The sequence below is a fragment of the Hordeum vulgare genome, chromosome 2H (assembly GCF_904849725.1).
Source record: "Hordeum vulgare subsp. vulgare chromosome 2H, MorexV3_pseudomolecules_assembly, whole genome shotgun sequence".
NCBI classification, from domain to species: domain Eukaryota; kingdom Viridiplantae; phylum Streptophyta; class Magnoliopsida; order Poales; family Poaceae; genus Hordeum; species Hordeum vulgare.
In genome coordinates, this window is record NC_058519.1 from 5,052,168 (window position 1) to 5,069,532 (window position 17,365).

At 44.0% G+C, this 17,365-nt stretch overlaps 1 pseudogene; it reads left to right on the forward strand.

Moving 5' to 3' along the window:
* Positions 1 to 521: 521 nt before the first annotated feature.
* Positions 522 to 15,737, forward strand: LOC123431514 (annotated as a pseudogene).
* The last annotated feature ends 1,628 nt before the right edge of the window (positions 15,738 to 17,365 follow it).

Genomic DNA, 17,365 nt, shown 5'->3' on the forward strand with positions numbered 1-17,365 from the left:
GGAGGAGCAGCTGGCACGGGCGTGGAAGAAGTGGGTGCCGCGTCGGGGGCAGGCAGCTTGCCCATCGCGGCAGGAGAGGCGCGGCGGTGAGGTGGGGCGCCCACGACGGGAACGGCAGGAGCAGGAGGCCTGGGAGCAGCGGGAGCGGCGTTGGACGGCGGGGCGTCAAGCTCGGCCGAGCGAGTGCGACGAAGGAGCCGGCGATGCATGGTGGTGGGGAGAGGAGGATCGAGGGAAACTCGGTGTCTGATACCAAGATAAGGAGTGAAATATGTGCTTAACATTCATCTCCGGTGGTTTACACATATATATCCGATGTACACAGCAAGAGAGAGAGAGTCAGTTACAACCACCAGGCGAGGGACGTGGTCAGGCATACATGCAGCGCATGCAGTTGGTAGTGGCGCACGTCGCATGCGTGAAGACCGGGGCAGCGCCACATTGCCTGGTGAACGGTGCAGCTGGTGCAGTGGTTATCCAGTGGGTTGTTTCGAACACGGAGAAGACCATGCGTTTTTTTCTTTTTTTTCTTTTTCAATACGCGCTAGGTGGATTCTGGATCGAGCTCCTTGGGGCCAGTTTTCGCCTCCAATCCATTCTAGTAATCAGATTTTGCTATTTATTGCCTATATTATTAATCCACTTACTCCCTGGGTTTGTTGATTCTTGCGACCGTTCAGTCATAATGCTTTACAACAGAGGAAGATTCTTCTATTTTTCCTATATCGGTTGTTGGATTTGTGAACCTACCCCCTAGAGCCGCGAATCTGGTAACTACCGATTGAACATGATATCAGAAAAAAGCTTGTTCTGTTCATGTTTCAACCATTCTTGGGGAATTTCAACAATTTATATGCAGTTTTGTATATGCACTCACAGTGATTCATCATCCTCACTGCAGGGCCCCGTTGAACACTCCCACTCTTCCATTGCAGACACGTTAGCTTCCTGAGCCACCTGAGTATCCGATATTTCTTTTGTTGAGGAACCCCATCGCGTGGGCAGGGGGTTCCTGCAGTTCATCCGATAGGTATTCATTGCTGCATACAAACCGTTATTGTCTTCGTATGCTGCATGGTGCTAGCCGGTCATTGCGTCTTGTCGATGTGATGCCACCCGATACCTGCAAATCAAAAAATAAATTGAAGGTCATACCTGCAAATTAACTTGGATTAGAGTGTACCCAAAATGGCCCGAGGAGTTGTGAAGCTTTCCTATTTGTAAAATGGAAGACCAAACTTCTGCATTTCATGATTCTAGATGGATTCAGATGATGGTTCTTCCATTAGCCTGAACAATAACGGGTTGGCTCTTGTTTTTCACTTTCAAGGATACTGTGGCATGTAATCGCAAATGGATCACCAATCAAGTACATCAAGAAGTGACCTAGAGCGCATGCTATTTGATGAAACTGCAGAGCCGAAGGCCTTGCCATTATCACTTATGGCAGAGATCACTAATGGTTTCTCTGATAAGCACAAAATTGGCGAAGGTGGGTTTGCAGTGGTCTACCAGGTACGTCACTAACTCTTGACTGTCCAACTCTTTATGTAAGTTGATATTAAAACTCAAGCTGACCCTATCAAGTGGTGACTGAAGGGAATGCTCCAGAATGGGAAGGTCGCTGTGAAGAGGCTGTCCAATACGCACATGTATGAGAAAGAGTTCCACCGAGAAGTTGAATGTCTTATGATGGTGAAGCACAAAAATGTAGTGCGGTTTCTGGGATATTGTGCTGACACTCAAGGGAGTATGGAAAGGTACAATGGAAAATTTGTAATGGCAGATGTACAACAAAGGTTGCTCTGCTTCGAGTATCTTCCCAATGGGAGTCTTGATAAGTATATCACTGGTAGGACCATGTGGCGTGTAAAGTTTCTTTTAACCTTTATTTTCATTGCTAAACTATATGAAGGACTTGAAGTGTGTCAAATAATAAACTGCCTTTATCCTCAACCCCTTCATAGATACATCTCGCAAAGTTCAGTGGAGAAAATGCTTTCAAATTATTAAAGGAATTTGTCAGGGGCTACATTATCTTCATCAGAGAAATATTCTCCATTTAGATCTAAAGCCAGCAAACATATTGTTGGATGGCAATTTGGTGCCTAAAATTGCTGATTTCGGTGTATCAAGGTGCTTCCATGAAATGCAAAGCCGGGCTATTACCGTGAATATATGTGGAACGTTGTAAGTTTGCTAAGCCTTTTACTTCAACTACCCCCGCCGCACGTGCGTGGTATGGTCTACCTTGCTCATTAATTGCATGTGTATGTATTTATGCAGGGGATATTTGGCACCGGAATTTTGTAACGGTGAAATCACATACCAGTTGGATATCTGTAGTGTTGGTGTAATAATCATAGAAATACTCACTGGAAAGAAGGGGTATCTTGCTGTTGACAATGTAAGAACAATTTAGGCCTTCTTTTGAAAATAAAGGACCTGACTTTAAAACTATTTTTTTACTTTGACAATATAGTTTCTTGTTTTAGATGCAGCACGCTGTCACTCTCTTTCATATTTAGTAATAAACCACTATGGGCCATATGTTTTGAATGAAAGACTTATGCTACGAGATTATTATAGGAAAATTGGATTTGAACCTCTGGTGGATGGTGGGCACCCACTACTCCACCACACTTCACCAAGCATCATGATAACACTAACATTCACAAATGGAACAAAACTGAGCATGTTCCTTAGACTCTGCTAGCAGTAATAATTATATTGAAAATTGAACTGAAAGGCCTCAAAATATATAGTTGGATGAGTAAAAATGTAAAATTCTTTCTGAAGATGCTTTCTATACAACTTTGATTTGATGGATGAGAAGATTCGAATTTATATGGCCCTATATGTGAGAATGAACAGAAAGCTAACTTATTTTATCTTCTTGGGAGTGGTTGTACAACTCATCATCCATGCTCAAGGTATCCCCAACCTGATTTAGGATGCAATATTTTCTCTTAATGTAATTGATACCTGTTTACTTCAGATATTTGAGAAGAAACTATAGGGACACACCCTAATTAAGCCTTGGTGGATTTTATGTTGAAAAAGTTCTAAGTGAATATTTAATGTTAGTTTGAAGTCTTAATTGATGCGGTTTTGTTTAAGCGTGTTAACGTCATGTATGGAGCTAGTATACTTCATACTTCAATTTCACATTATGTATGGTGCTTCTTTTCATAACTCACAAATTCAATTTGTAGGTAGTCGAAAGTTGGAGTAACAAGTTAGAAAAATCACAGAGCGATGTACAGCTTAAACAAGTACGAATCTGCGCTGAGATAGGAATAGAGTGCACTGACTTCAACCCTGCGAAGAGACCGGGTACAAAAAATATAATTGATAGACTCGTATCACTCGATGAAACAGACAGTATGGGTGGATATATCGAAACCAGTGCAGTTACTTCACAGCAGGTAAGATCACTCGCGACATCCATGACATCTTCCCACAAAACTGAATCTTGAGAGCTTGTGTGCATCTCCATGTGCACTTTAGTTTGTTGCTCCCGAGCCAGCACATGAGGTGAAGTGTCCTTCATTGGTTATTTCAACAGGCAGAAAATGCTCCGGAGGAACTGCATCAAGCTAGGCCTAAGGTGCCAGGAGAGATAAGCTCTGAAGTGAGTTTCGTCAAAGTGTAACTGTGATTATTGATAAATTCCAGAAATGTATCATATTGGGTACCCCCTCATGATTTGCTGCCTCCATTAGCAAATATATGGCGTTCTTGCTTTCAAATCTCTATAGCTTTGTAAAAACTATTCAGATTATTTTATGTGGAAATAGTATCATTATGTTTGTCAAAAACCTGTTATCAAGCATATTTGTATGAATAATAGTGGTGAAGGTTGCACGTTGGAGATTGTGGCTATGTCCAAAATAGTGTCTATTCAAGCAGGATTGTTATTTTTTAGCAGTGATCATAGCAGTCTGACTGATCTTCTGAGTCATTGCTTCTAGTTCGTTCTACAGTACTAATGTAGTAAATGATTTTTGACTGTTCATCAAACATCATTTGTTTCTGAACTGTAGGGGTAGTATTTTATCTCATGAAAAAAAGCACTATTTTATAGAACCGTTTTATCTCCCACACAATAAGACCACAAAGGTCTGCCAGAACTATTTCTATTTGCACACTATGCAATGTGGTATCCAGTCTTAAATATTTTACTGCTTCTTTGCAATGCATTCATTTTTACTCGTCTTGTTATCAGGATTTCTCCTTTGCTATGCACACTATGAAATGTTTGAATATGAACTTTTCTCCTTGCTATCAGGATTCCTCATTTCACCGGTCATCAAATTTATTGTTGGGTCAAACGCAACCAGGTACTCATACTACGTACTTAATTTCAAACATCTATTATATATTAAATATACATTACAGTGAAAGAGAAGAGAGAGAGAGATGTCAGAAAATCAAAAAAGGACAAAACATTTACCATTGATTCGTGTACAAAAACATGTTGAGAAAACAGGCAATTTTCCGAGTACATTAATCCACAAAATAATAACTAGCATGGCATTGACTAAACTAATGACATACTGATCTTGAGCTAACCTAGCACATAATACGTATATAGTGGATGCATCTACGCAAACAAGTAGTACTGCTAGGATAAATACGAACATGAGGATAAACGAGTCATACCCTTCAATCGGCCAATTGGCCGTAGCAGCAGCAGCGGCGGCGGCGGCAGTATCCTCTGCCGTCTTCTTCTCGGCTTCCTCGCGGAGACGATCAGCTTCGCTTGGTGAAGACATGGCGATGACGAGGGCGAAGCGGACGTAGACGAAGCAGACGGACGGAGGCGAGCAGTCGCGTGATCGCTCCCCAAAAACCTAATCGCCCCTCTCCCGTACAGGAACCGGAGAGGCGAGGTTTCGGAGGCCTGCTCTCCCGTCGACCGTGTACGCGGTAAACGGGATGGAGTCGCCGGCGGCAGCAGCAGTCAAGGAACGAAGGCGTGAGGGCAGATGTGATCTGATTCTCGTGACGGCTAGGGTAGGCGATCGTGTGCTTATAAAAGCGGCTGGGTGGAGAGACGTGGGCCAAGCCCACGTCCGAGTCGGTAACAGCCACGATCTGATGTCTCGGATCGTTCCTTGTCCGTTACGTATTCTCCGTTCCTGACCGGCAAAAATAAGCGCGTAGGTATGAGCTCGGCTCATTCCCGCAACCCGCGGCGCGTCGTGACGAGGCGAGGCGAGGCGAGGCGTGGCGAGGCGGGCGGCGGAGGAGGAGTGCGCGAGGGCACCTTCTCTTCTCACTCTCCAATAGCATGTGGAAGAGAGACCCTTATAAAGGGGTCCAAACTCTCCTCCACTAGCGGGGTGGGACTAAACTCCCACCACCTTGCCATGCCACCACCTACATGGGCCCTTGTAGATTTTTCTGAAATTCTCTAATGGGCCTAAGGCCCACCTCCAAATTTCAACAATCCCCCACCAGATCTCAAGGGCACATCGTGTTCCCTCATTCCAATCACTGTTTTAATATACCAGCATTTCAGTGAAGACCTATTAAGGTTGAGCTTCACCTAGAACAAGTAGCTACACTCCTTTACAACTGAACAATGGACTATGCCTTGAATTGTCAGCTTGGCGTAAAAGAGCTTCACCACAAGTCTTACTAGTACTAGACTGTCGAAGGTGACCCCTCGGGTGGAGCATATTAGTCACACTCCTGGCCTATTCATGAGTTTACTAGAGATCACCCAAACCTCATAGACTGTGACCAGCAGTCAAGCTCATATAGGTGTGTTCCTCCAAAGATCGCTCTGTAGGACAACATCTTGCTTACATATAAGCTTTAGAACACATTAAGACAGTAGTCATCCTACCATACAGTATCCGAGAGTATTGCATCTCCAACGGAGTGGGTTAGTAAAGTTACTCTCCTCAGTTCACCACTGGCTTGTTTTCCCAGGTCCTACTTCACGGGATCTCCGATCATATAGGTTGGGTTACTACCATGGCAACTCATGTGGGTCTCATACCCATCTCCCTCGATGCACTATCTATCACAACACGTGATAGCCCTTTAGTAAAGGGATCTGCCAGATTCTTAGCCGTTTGGATATAATCCAACGCTATCACTCCGGAGTTTCTCAAACGTCTGACAGCCTTCAATCTCATTCTTATATGTTTGTTGGACTTCATATTGTCCTTTGAACTCTTCACTTTAACAATAACCGTCTGATTATCGCAGTTCATAAGGATAGCCGGAACCGGCTTCTCAACCACAGGTAAGTCCATCAAAAGATCTCGAAGGAATTCTGCTTCGACACCAGATGTGTCTAATGCTGTTAATTCTGCTTCCATTGTCGATCTTGTTAAGATCGTTTGCTTGCAAGACTTCCAGGAAACAGCACCACCCCCAAGAGTAAACATATACCCAGTAGTGGCCTTCATCTCATCAGCATCAGAGATCCAATTCGCATCACTATACCCTTCAAGTACGGATGGGAATCCCGTATAGTGAAGACCGTGATTGACAGTACCTTTCAAGTAACGCATAATTCTTTCAACAGCACGCCAATGAACATCGCCCGGGTTTGCAACAAACCGGCTAAGTTTGCTCACAGCAAACGCGATGTCAGGCCTCGTTGCGCTAGCTAGGTACATAAGTGAACCGATAATTTGAGAGAATCTCAATTGATCTATAGCTGTGCCTTTAAACTTTCGAATAAGCACACTAGGGTCATATGGTGTTTGACAAATTTTGCAGTCTGAATATCCAAAGCGACTCAAAATCTTATCAACATAGTGGGATTGCAGAAGTGTAATCCCACCCTCATCATCTCTCAACAGCTTGATGTTCAAGATAACATCAGCCACCCCAAGGTCCTTCATCTCAAAGTTTTGAGACAGAAAAGACTTAACCTCCTCAATTACTTTGAGGTTGGTTCCAAATATCAGTATGTCATCTACATACAAGCACAATATAACTCCTTCGCCCCCACCATGGCAATAGTATACACATTTGTCAGCTTCATTAACAACGAAGCCAACAGATGTCAGAGTTGTATTAAACTTCTCATGCCATTGCTTAGGTGCTTGTCTCAGACCATATAAAGATTTCAGCAACCTACACACCTTTCCTTCCTGACCTTCTATCACAAAGCCATCTGGCTGTTGCATATAGATTTCCTCATTTAGCTCTCCATTCAGGAAAGTCGTCTTAACGTCCATTTGATGAACGAGAAGACCATGAGAGGCCGCCAATGAGAGTAGTACTCTAATGGTGGTCAGTCTAGCCACAGGTGAATAAGTATCGAAGAAATCTTCCTCTTCTTTCTGGGCATAGCCCTTGGCCACAAGCCTAGCCTTGTACTTTTCAATCGTACCATCGGGCCTAAGCTTCTTTTTGAACACCCACTTGCATCCCAATGGTTTGCAACCATAGGGACGATCAGTGATTTCCCATGTCCCGTTAGCCATGATGGAATCCATCTCGCTACGGACCGCAGCTTTCCAGTAATCAGCATCTGGAGAAGCATACGCTTCTGAAATAGAAGTGGGATTATCATCCACGAGGTATACGAAGAAATCATCACCAAAGGTCTTTGCAGTCCTTTGTCTCTTGCCCCTACCACGGGCTTCCTCGTCATCCTCCTCAGGATTTTCATCACGTGTTTGTTCATAATATTCCATAGGAATGGCAGGCTCAGGAGTTATCTCAGATTCCTGTCTAGAAGTGCTTTGCATATCTCTCATGGGAAATATATCCTCAAAGAATGTAGCATCCCTCGACTCCATTATTGTACCGACCTTCACGTCAGGTACCTCAGATTTCACTACTAGAAATCTATAGCCTACGCTATTCTTAGCGTATCCCAAATTAAGGCAATCCACAGTCTTTGGTCCAAGCTTACGCTTCTTGGGGATCGGTACATTGACTTTCGCTAAGCAGCCCCAAGTACGTAAGTACGAGAGTGTCGTCCTTCTCTTCGACCACTCCTCGTAGGGAGTGACCTCATTATCCTTTGTAGGAACCTTATTCAGGACATGACACGCGGTCAATATAGCCTCCCCCCACCATGCCTTGGATAAACCCGATGTATCTAACATGGCGTTAACCAAATCAGTTAGAGTACGGTTTTTCCGCTCGGCAACCCCGTTTGACTGGGGTGAATAGGGAGGCGTCCTCTCGTGAATAATGTCGTGTTCCGCACAAAATGAATCAAATTCGTTTGAGAAGTACTCTCCACCACGATCAGACCGGACTCGTTTAATTTTCTTTTCAAGTTGATTCTCAACTTCTGCCTTATAGATTTTAAAGTAGTGTAGAGCCTCATCTTTAGTATTTAACAGATACACATAGCAAAATCTAGTGGAATCATCTATCAATGTCATGAAGTATTTCTTTCCACCTTTAGTCAACACACCATTCATCTCACAAAGATCAGAATGTATGAGTTCTAATGGTGCCAAGTGTCTCTCCTCTGCAGCCTTGTGAGGCTTGCGAGGTTGCTTTGCTTGCACACACGAGTGGCACTTAGAACCTTTGGCTAAAGTGAAAGTTGGGATTAAATTCATTTTTGCTAGCCGCGACATAACACCGAAACTTATGTGACAAAGACGTGAATGCCAAACTTCAGATTCATTAACACTCGAATGAATATTGTTCACGACTTTATTACAAAAATCTGCTAGAGAAAGGCGGAACAGACCTCCGCATTCATAACCTTTTCCAACGAAAAGTCCATATTTCGTAACTACTACTTTATTAGACTCGAACACCAACTTAAACCCTTCTCTACACAGAAGGGAGCCACTAACGAGATTCTTCTTGATGGCGGGGACATGCTGCACGTTCTTCAGCTGCACGATCCTTCCCGAAGTAAACTTCAGATCGACCGTGCCAACACCAAGAACAGAAGCACTCGCGCCATTCCCCATCAATACGGACCCGCGACCGGTGGCCTGATAAGAAGAGAACAAAGATAAGTCAGCACACACATGAATATTTGCACCCGTGTCCACCCACCAATCGGTGGACTGACAAACTGTAAATACAGTAAGTAAATTACCGTACCCAGATGCACCACTTTCATTGTTGCCCACAATCATGTTTGTAGACTTGGAGTCCTGCGCCGGCTTCTTGTACTTGTTTGGGCATTTATTCGTCCAATGTTCCTCTGAACCACAAGTATAGCAGCCATCTCCCTTCTTATTCTTCTTGAAGGGCTTCTTCCCCTTCTTCTTGAAGTCGGTATTCTGTTGGACAGAGTTCTTTCCCTTGGGCTTGTGAGAATTGAAGTTCCTCTGATGTACCATATTGGCAGCAGAAGAGCTTTCCACCGCTTTTCCATTGGAGTCCTTTGCTCTCGAGTTCTGCTCAACACTCAGATGGCCGATGATGTCCTCTACTGAGAACTCACGCCTCTGATGTTTCAGAGTAGTAGCAAAGTTCCTCCAGGAATTAGGGAGCTTAGCAATTATACAGCCCGCGACAAACTTGCCCGGCAAATTGCACTTAAGAACCTCAAGTTCCTTAGCTATGCATATTATCTCATGAGCTTGTTCCAATACAGAACGGTTGTCAACCATCTTGTAATCGTGGAACTGCTCCATAACATGCATCTCACTCCCAGCATCGGTGGCCCCGAATTTAGATTCGAGCGCCTCCCACAAGTCCTTGGCAACATGCATATGTAAATATGCATCAACCAGCTTATCTCCGATCACGCTAATGACTGCTCCAAGGAATAGGACGGTGGCCTCCTTAAACATCTTCTCCTGTTCAGGAGTGATAGTTTCCGTAGGAGTGACACCGGCTACCCAGAACACGTTCATAGCCGTGAGCCATAAGGTGGTTCTCGTTTGCCAACGCTTGAAAAAGGTACCGGTAAACTTATCCGGTTTCAGTGCAGCAGCAAAACCATTACTCGAAAAATTCCTACAGACATTAGGTTTTTGGATTGTTGAGAAAACAGGCAATTTTCCGAGTACATTAATCCACAAAATAATAACTAGCATGGCATTGACTAGACTAATGACATACTGATCTTGAGCTAACCTAGCACATAATACGTATATAGTGGATGCATCTATGCAAACAAGTAGTACTGCTAGGATAAATACGAACATGAGGATAAACGAGTCATACCCTCCAATCGGCCAATTGGCCGTAGCAGCAGCAGCGGCGGCGGCGGCAGTATCCTCTGCCGTCTTCTTCTCGGCTTCCTCGCGGAGACGATCAGCTTCGCTTGGTGAAGACATGGCGATGACGAGGGCGAAGCGGACGTAGACGAAGCAGACGGACGGAGGCGAGCAGTCGCGTGATCGCTCCCCAAAAACCTAATCGCCCCTCTCCCGTACAGGAACCGGAGAGGCGAGGTTTCGGAGGCCTGCTCTCCCGTCGACCGTGTACGCGGTAAACGGGACGGAGTCGCCGGCGGCAGCAGCAGTCAAGGAACGAAGGCGTGAGGGCAGATGTGATCTGATTCTCGTGACGGCTAGGGTAGGCGATCGTGTGCTTATAAAAGCGGCTGGGTGGAGAGATGTGGGATCGTTCCTTGTCCGTATTCTCCGTTCCTGACCGGCAAAAATAAGCGCGTAGGTATGAGCTCGGCTCATTCCCGCAACCCGCGTCGTGACGAGGCGGGCGGCGGAGGAGGAGTGCGCGAGGGCACCTTCTCTTCTCACTCTCCAATAGCATGTGGAAGAGAGACCCTTATAAAGGGGTCCAAACTCTCCTCCACTAGCGGGGTGGGACTAAACTCCCACCACCTTGCCATGCCACCACCTACATGGGCCCTTGTAGATTTTTCTGAAATTCTCTAATGGGCCTAAGGCCCACCTCCAAATTTCAACAAAACATGTATTGAAGTACTCCCTCCGTTCCAAAATTCTTGTCTTAGGTTTGTCTAGAAATGAATGTATCTAAATACTAAAACGTGACTAGATACATTCATATCTAGACAATCTAAGACAAGAATTTTGGGACAAAGGGAATACTTTCTTGGGGAACTGCCACTAGAAAAGCGTTATTTCACTCATTTGAGGGAGTGGAAGGGAGGGAGGGAGCACTAAAATTCCTTCAGTACAAAGAGGCCTGAAGCTTGTTTCTACCAGTAGCGGAGCATCAATTAAGAATTGGAGGTCCTGGCTTGAACCCTTCCATGGTTGTACCATATCAATAACTCTTTCATGGTTGTATTGCATCATTATATTACAAATCAGTAAAAGATGTCCATTCCGTGAAAATACGAACAATTGTTCAAGTGGGTGAAGACATATTCATATTTTACAATCATGAAAGCTATGCGTTAGTAGAATCCAAACAATCGGAATTGTCCATCAAACTCTAACCTAATAGCTCGCAGATTTAGTTCCATCCTTGCAAACTTGGCCTTAATTGCACATTAACTCTCATGATAGTCTTTTTTTTCAAAGTCAACACTAACTAGCTAGTTCCCGCAAAATAACGAATTAGCTGGGCTACTTGAACATTCCTTTTTTGACTGGATTGCACCATGAACATTGAGTATAAGATGATTAGTTTGTTTGATTTTCTTGTGATATTAATGACAGCATATCATGTTTTCTGCGATTTTCATAATTCTATTGAATTTATTCAGACATCAGAGATATACTCATTGTGTTTTTTATGATTTGATAGCCTAAACTTTTCTTAATGGACTAGAATTATTGAGTATGATGTGAATCATAAGTTGGATCGACATGTAATGTAGATGCACAAACATGCATTGTGTTTTACTGTTTTTTATGATTTGATAGCCTAAACTTTCTCTTTCCAAGAGTGGATTTTCAGCTCCCGGGTGCCTCTATGAACAGTAAAATCAAAAAAAAAAATCTAAACTTTGCAACATCAAAGATGATCAAACTTTCTAGGTGCTTGCTGTGAAACTTGCGGTAAGCGTCGTACCCTGTTCAGGGGCGCGCCTTCATGTTTATAGGCAAGGGCATCTCCCTGATAAGCATACAAGCAGTTGAGGAGATTACATCTTTTGGTACAAGAAAGATCTAGAGATAAGCTAGAGATAAGCTGGTTCTACGGTTACTATAAGATTCCAGCTAATCTCTCCTAACAGCCTACTCTATGACATGATAACAGCCCAACGTGTCAACCACATATTGTTACATATATGTAGTTTAACCACATATTGTTACATATATGTAGTTTAACATCCTCCCTTAATCACAACTTTCAACTATTGAAATAAGAGGATTACTTTCAACGATCCTGCTTATTTCACTTTGTAGTTGTTGGAAAGTTTATGGCAAGTGCTTGCTACTAGCAAAATGTTTGAATAATTAAATTAATGCATTACTTGGTTCGTCTTGCAGATGGTCATCCTGGAGATAGCGAGGAAAATACGCATCTAGGCCGCCAACAAAAAGTAGGGATGGCATTAATTAGCAACTCTGAGAACGTAATGCCTGAAATTGCGCTTCTTTTACTCACGGAAAAGATCAGAGTCACCTTGGCAAATGGAGCGGCAGATCAGGCCGGTGCTCACTTTTCCAAGCATGTGACACAACTAAAATATGTAGAGGGCAGCATGGGTCGTGTCGTCAGGGAGCTTAATGTAATGAACAACGTTCTCTGCCAAATGGACATTCAAAACTGCAACAATCAAGTTTATGAGGGCTGGTTGGATGAGGTACGGAAGATAGCACATGCGATAGAGGATATGGTGGATGAGTACTTGTATCGAGTTGGTCAAGAACATGATATAGGGTGCTGCTTTTACCTGAAGAAAGGGCTAAGAAAACATAGGTCTTTGCTTTCTTTGAACCAGATAGCTTCCAATATGAATAAAATAGAGAAAGACATTGCAGACCTGTGGGAGATGATAAACCATTGGGTTGCCATGATAAACAATGGAGATATTAGCAGTTTGAATTACTTGGATGAAGAGGATCTAGTTGGGGTGGATAAAAATAGAGAAATGCTTGAGCAGTGGTTGGGAGGTGATGAAGAGGTATTCTCTGTGATAGCACTGGTTGGAATGGGAGGGCTTGGCAAAACAGCTTTAGCTAAGAATATCTACAGGAAGGAGAGGCACAAATTTCAGTGTCATGCATGGGTCTCCATCTCTCAAACTTATTCTAGAGAAGATGTCCTGAGGAATATAATCGAGGAACTCTTCAAAAATAGAGTCAGTTTTCTGTCAAATACTGCGGCTATGGACATCATAAGCCTTGAAGATGTATTAAGGACATTTCTGGAGGCACATAAGTATTTGATCGTACTAGATGATGTATGGACTCCAGAAGCATTTGATGACTTGTCTAGGTCCCTTATTGGTAACAAGGGTAGTAGATTGATAATCACAACACGAGAAGGCTATGTTGCTGCACTTGCCTCTCAAGGACATATACTAACACTGGAAGCTTTACCAAAAGACGAGGCATGGGATCTCTTTTGTAAGAAATCATTTACAAGAGAAACAAATCATGAATGTCCTGAGGAGTTGAAGGCTTTGTCCGAAGAAATAGTTAGCAAATGCAAAGGCTTGCCTCTTGCTATTGTGTCAGTTGGTAGTCTCTTGAGTATGCATGAGAAAACTGTGGAAAAATGGAGAAGAATAAATGACCAATTGAGTTGGGAGACAAGGCTCGATCACATAAGGAGTGTTTGGCGTCTGAGCTTCTTTTACCTTCCAATACACTTGAAAAGTTGTCTTCTTTACTGTAGCTTATTTCCAGAAGACTATCGTTTCCACAGGAAAAAGCTTGTACGGCTATGGACAGCAGAGGGGCTCATCGAGGAGGAGGGTGCAAGCACGTCAGAAGAAGTGGCAGAAGGATATCTGAAGGAGCTGGTTAACAGAAAAATGATGCAGCTTGTTGAAAGGAACTCTTGGTAGGATAAAGAGACTCAGAATGCACGATATCATACGTGAATTGGTAGTAAAGGACAACTTTAGTGTTAAATATGAGGAGTTTAGATGGGGGGGGGGGGGGGGCTCTTCAGAGGGATGGACGCCGATTGGTAGTGCACAAACAAAAGATGGACATTCAACAATCATTTTCTAGTATACATGAACTTCGAACTTTCATTACACTGGACAAAAGCATGCCATCATTTACTCTACTACCTACGCTATCTGAAAAATCAAGATACATGGCAGTGATAGAGTTAAGTGGGATGCCCATCGAGTCGACTCCAGATGCTATTGGAAATCTTTTTAATCTCCGTTATTTGGGTTTGAGGGGCTCAAAAGTTAAGCTTCTCCCAAAATCCATCGAGAAGCTTTCAAATCTATTGACACTAGATCTTTCCAGATCTGACATACATGGGCTGTGTGGAGGGATTGTCAAGCTGAAGAAGCTTAGGCACTTATTTGCTGAGAAATTGATTGATCGATCTAGTAGAGCACTCGGGTCACTCGGTGGTGTATGCATCCCTAAGGGTCTTGGTAACCTAACAAATCTGCAGACCCTACAAGCGTTGGATGCCCAGGATGAGTCCGTCCGACAATTAGGGGAGCTGAGGCAACTGCAAAGTTTGAGGATATGGAATACAAAGAGAACCTACTGTGAGCGCCTGTGCGAGTCTCTACTACAGATGCCATATTTGTGCAACTTACATGTGGGTGCAAGTGACAAGAATGAGGGTCTCATGTTGACTGCCGTCCCGGCTAACCTGCAGAAGCTAAGTTTGAGCGGAAGATTAGTGGAAGAGACATTGTTGGGGGAGTCTCCTCTCTTTCAAGCCGTGGAGCATAACTTGTATTCACTACGTCTATCCTGGTCGCAGTTGAGACAAGACTCTTTGCCATCCCTTTCTCGCTTGGCAAATTTGACGGATCTATATTTGAACAGAGCATACAACGAAGAGAGGATGGCGTTTCTCACGGGATGGTTTCCCAAGCTGAAGCATCTCTCTCTCTAAGAGGCATGACTAACCTGAAACAGCTGGAGATAGAGCAAGGTGCCATGGTGACTCTGGAAACATTGAAGTTAGGCAACCTGAACAGCATGATGGAGGTCCCACTTGGCCTTGAGTTTCTCATGCCCCTCCAGGATCTAGGATTCTTTGACATTACCTGTGACCTCCTAAGGCTGCTGCGTGAATGTCGTGGGCTTACGCAATGGCATTACACTCTCCGCGAGACAACGACCAGTGATCCCTGAATTTGTGTGTAAGTTGATCATTCTCACCTGCCAGTGACTACTATATGCAACACTCTTATGAATTTTTTGACCAAAATCTTGGTGGCTATGCAGGTTGCCGTAAAAAGAGGAAGAAAAATGTGCAGTCCATGCATATGCCTGCAGCGGATCTGCCCAAGACACCTATGTTCCTGCACCCTGATATTGTGATTGCAAATCTATTTTGTTTAGGCCTTGTTCGGTTACACCCTTGGTCAAGAGGGTTGGAGGGGATTTGGGAGGATTCTGACTTGTAGGGGATTAAATTCACCTCAATCCCTGCCAAAACCCCTTCACAACCTTGTCAACCGAACAGAGCCTTATGGCTTTCAAAACACAAGACATTTGCTTGTGTTGTAACTTGTAAGACTGAGGGCTTGTTCGGTATCTCGCCAGCTCCCAGCTTCCGCAAATCCCGGAACGGCCTTGCTCCAGGAAGCTGACTTCCCAGATAGAAGCAACGTTGGCGTACAAAAAAATCAGCGCTGAATTGCCCAACAGGCCCTGAATTGTGCTATCCTTTCAAATATTGTATGTACACTATTTGTGTGAGCTTCTAAACTATTAATCGATATTGTCTATTCTGGTCAAGCCTGTTGAATAACTAAACCATTTGAGTGTAATTAAGATTCTTTTTCCTTGTAGCTTGCAAAAACGTCTTATATCACGGGACGGAGGGAGTACTAAGCATTGATGAGGAGGAATGTGTTAGGAATAAGCAACTTGTATTCCCATGAGGTCATATGCCGGTATATATACATGTACAGGTAATGGACTATATGCAGGAAAACTCTTATATATTGGGATAAATACAAAATGATACATGTCTATATTATATATACTCTAACACACCCCCCTCCCAAACTCATGGTGGATGAACAACACTGAGTTTGGAGAGATAGAAGCCATGCTGCGCTCTAGTATGGGCCTTCGTCAAGAAATCCGTCAACTGTAACTCAGAAGGCATATACTGAAGAGCAATAACCTGATCTTGCACACCAACGCGCACATAGAAAGCATCAACACAAATATGCTTGGTGAGCTCATGCTTCACAGGATCGCGCGCAATGCTAATAGCACTTGTACTTTCAGATAAGAGCAGAGTCGGTGTAGTGACAGAAACACCAAAATCCTGAAGCAACCATCGTAACCAAGTCACCTCTGTCGTCAAAAGAGTCATCGCTCGCAACTCAGCCTCTGCACTTGAACAGGAAATTGCAAGTTGTTTCTTCGTCTTCCAGGCAATGAGAGAACCACCAAGAAAAACACAGTAATCAAAAAAGTAAACGACGATCAGAAGGATCATTAGCCCACGTAGCATCCGAATAGGCCTGAAGCTGTAAAGAACTGGAGCGAGGAAAGAATAGACGGTGAGAGATCGTGCCCCGAAGATATCAGAGAACGCGAAGGAGATGACTGTAGTGAACCGAGGTGGGAGCAGAGACGAACTGACTCAGAATATGAACCGGATAAGAGATATCCGGACGAGTGACAACTAGATAGACAAGACTGCCAACAAGATGACGATAACGCGTCGGGTCAGGCAGGGGGTCACCATCAGTATCACGAAGGTGAACATTGAGCTCCATGGGAGTCTCAACAGTGCGCTCGTTAGTAAGAGCAGCACGAGCAAGAAGATCCTGGATATACTTTTCCCGGGATATAAAAAAGCCAGCAGAGGTAGAAGAGACTTCAATCCCAAGAAAGTAGCGAAGAGGTCCAAGATCAGACATAAGAAACTGCTCGCTAAGACGGGCCTTTACAAAGGCAATATACTCGGGGTCATCCCCAGTGATGATCATGTCATCAACATAGAGAAGAAGAGTCCGACCACGAGGAGAAAGGTGAATAAACAATGCTGGATCATGAGCACTTGCTGAAAAACCAGCGGCAACCACCACACAGGCAAAACGCTCAAACCAGGCAGGGGGGGGAGGGGGCTTGCTTAAGGCCATAGAGAGAGCAACGAAGACGACATATCGTGCCATCAGGAACAGAATACCCAGGTGGTGGCTGCATGTACACCTCCTCACGCAGCTCACCATTAAGAAAAGCATTCTTAACATCCAACTGAGATATAGACCAGTGGCGGGCAGATGCCACGACAAGAAGTGTACGAACAGTGGTCATATGGGCTACAGGAGCAAAAGTATCGTCGTAATCACGACCATGCTCCTACTGAAAACTACGAGCCACAAGACGAGCTTTATAACGCTCGA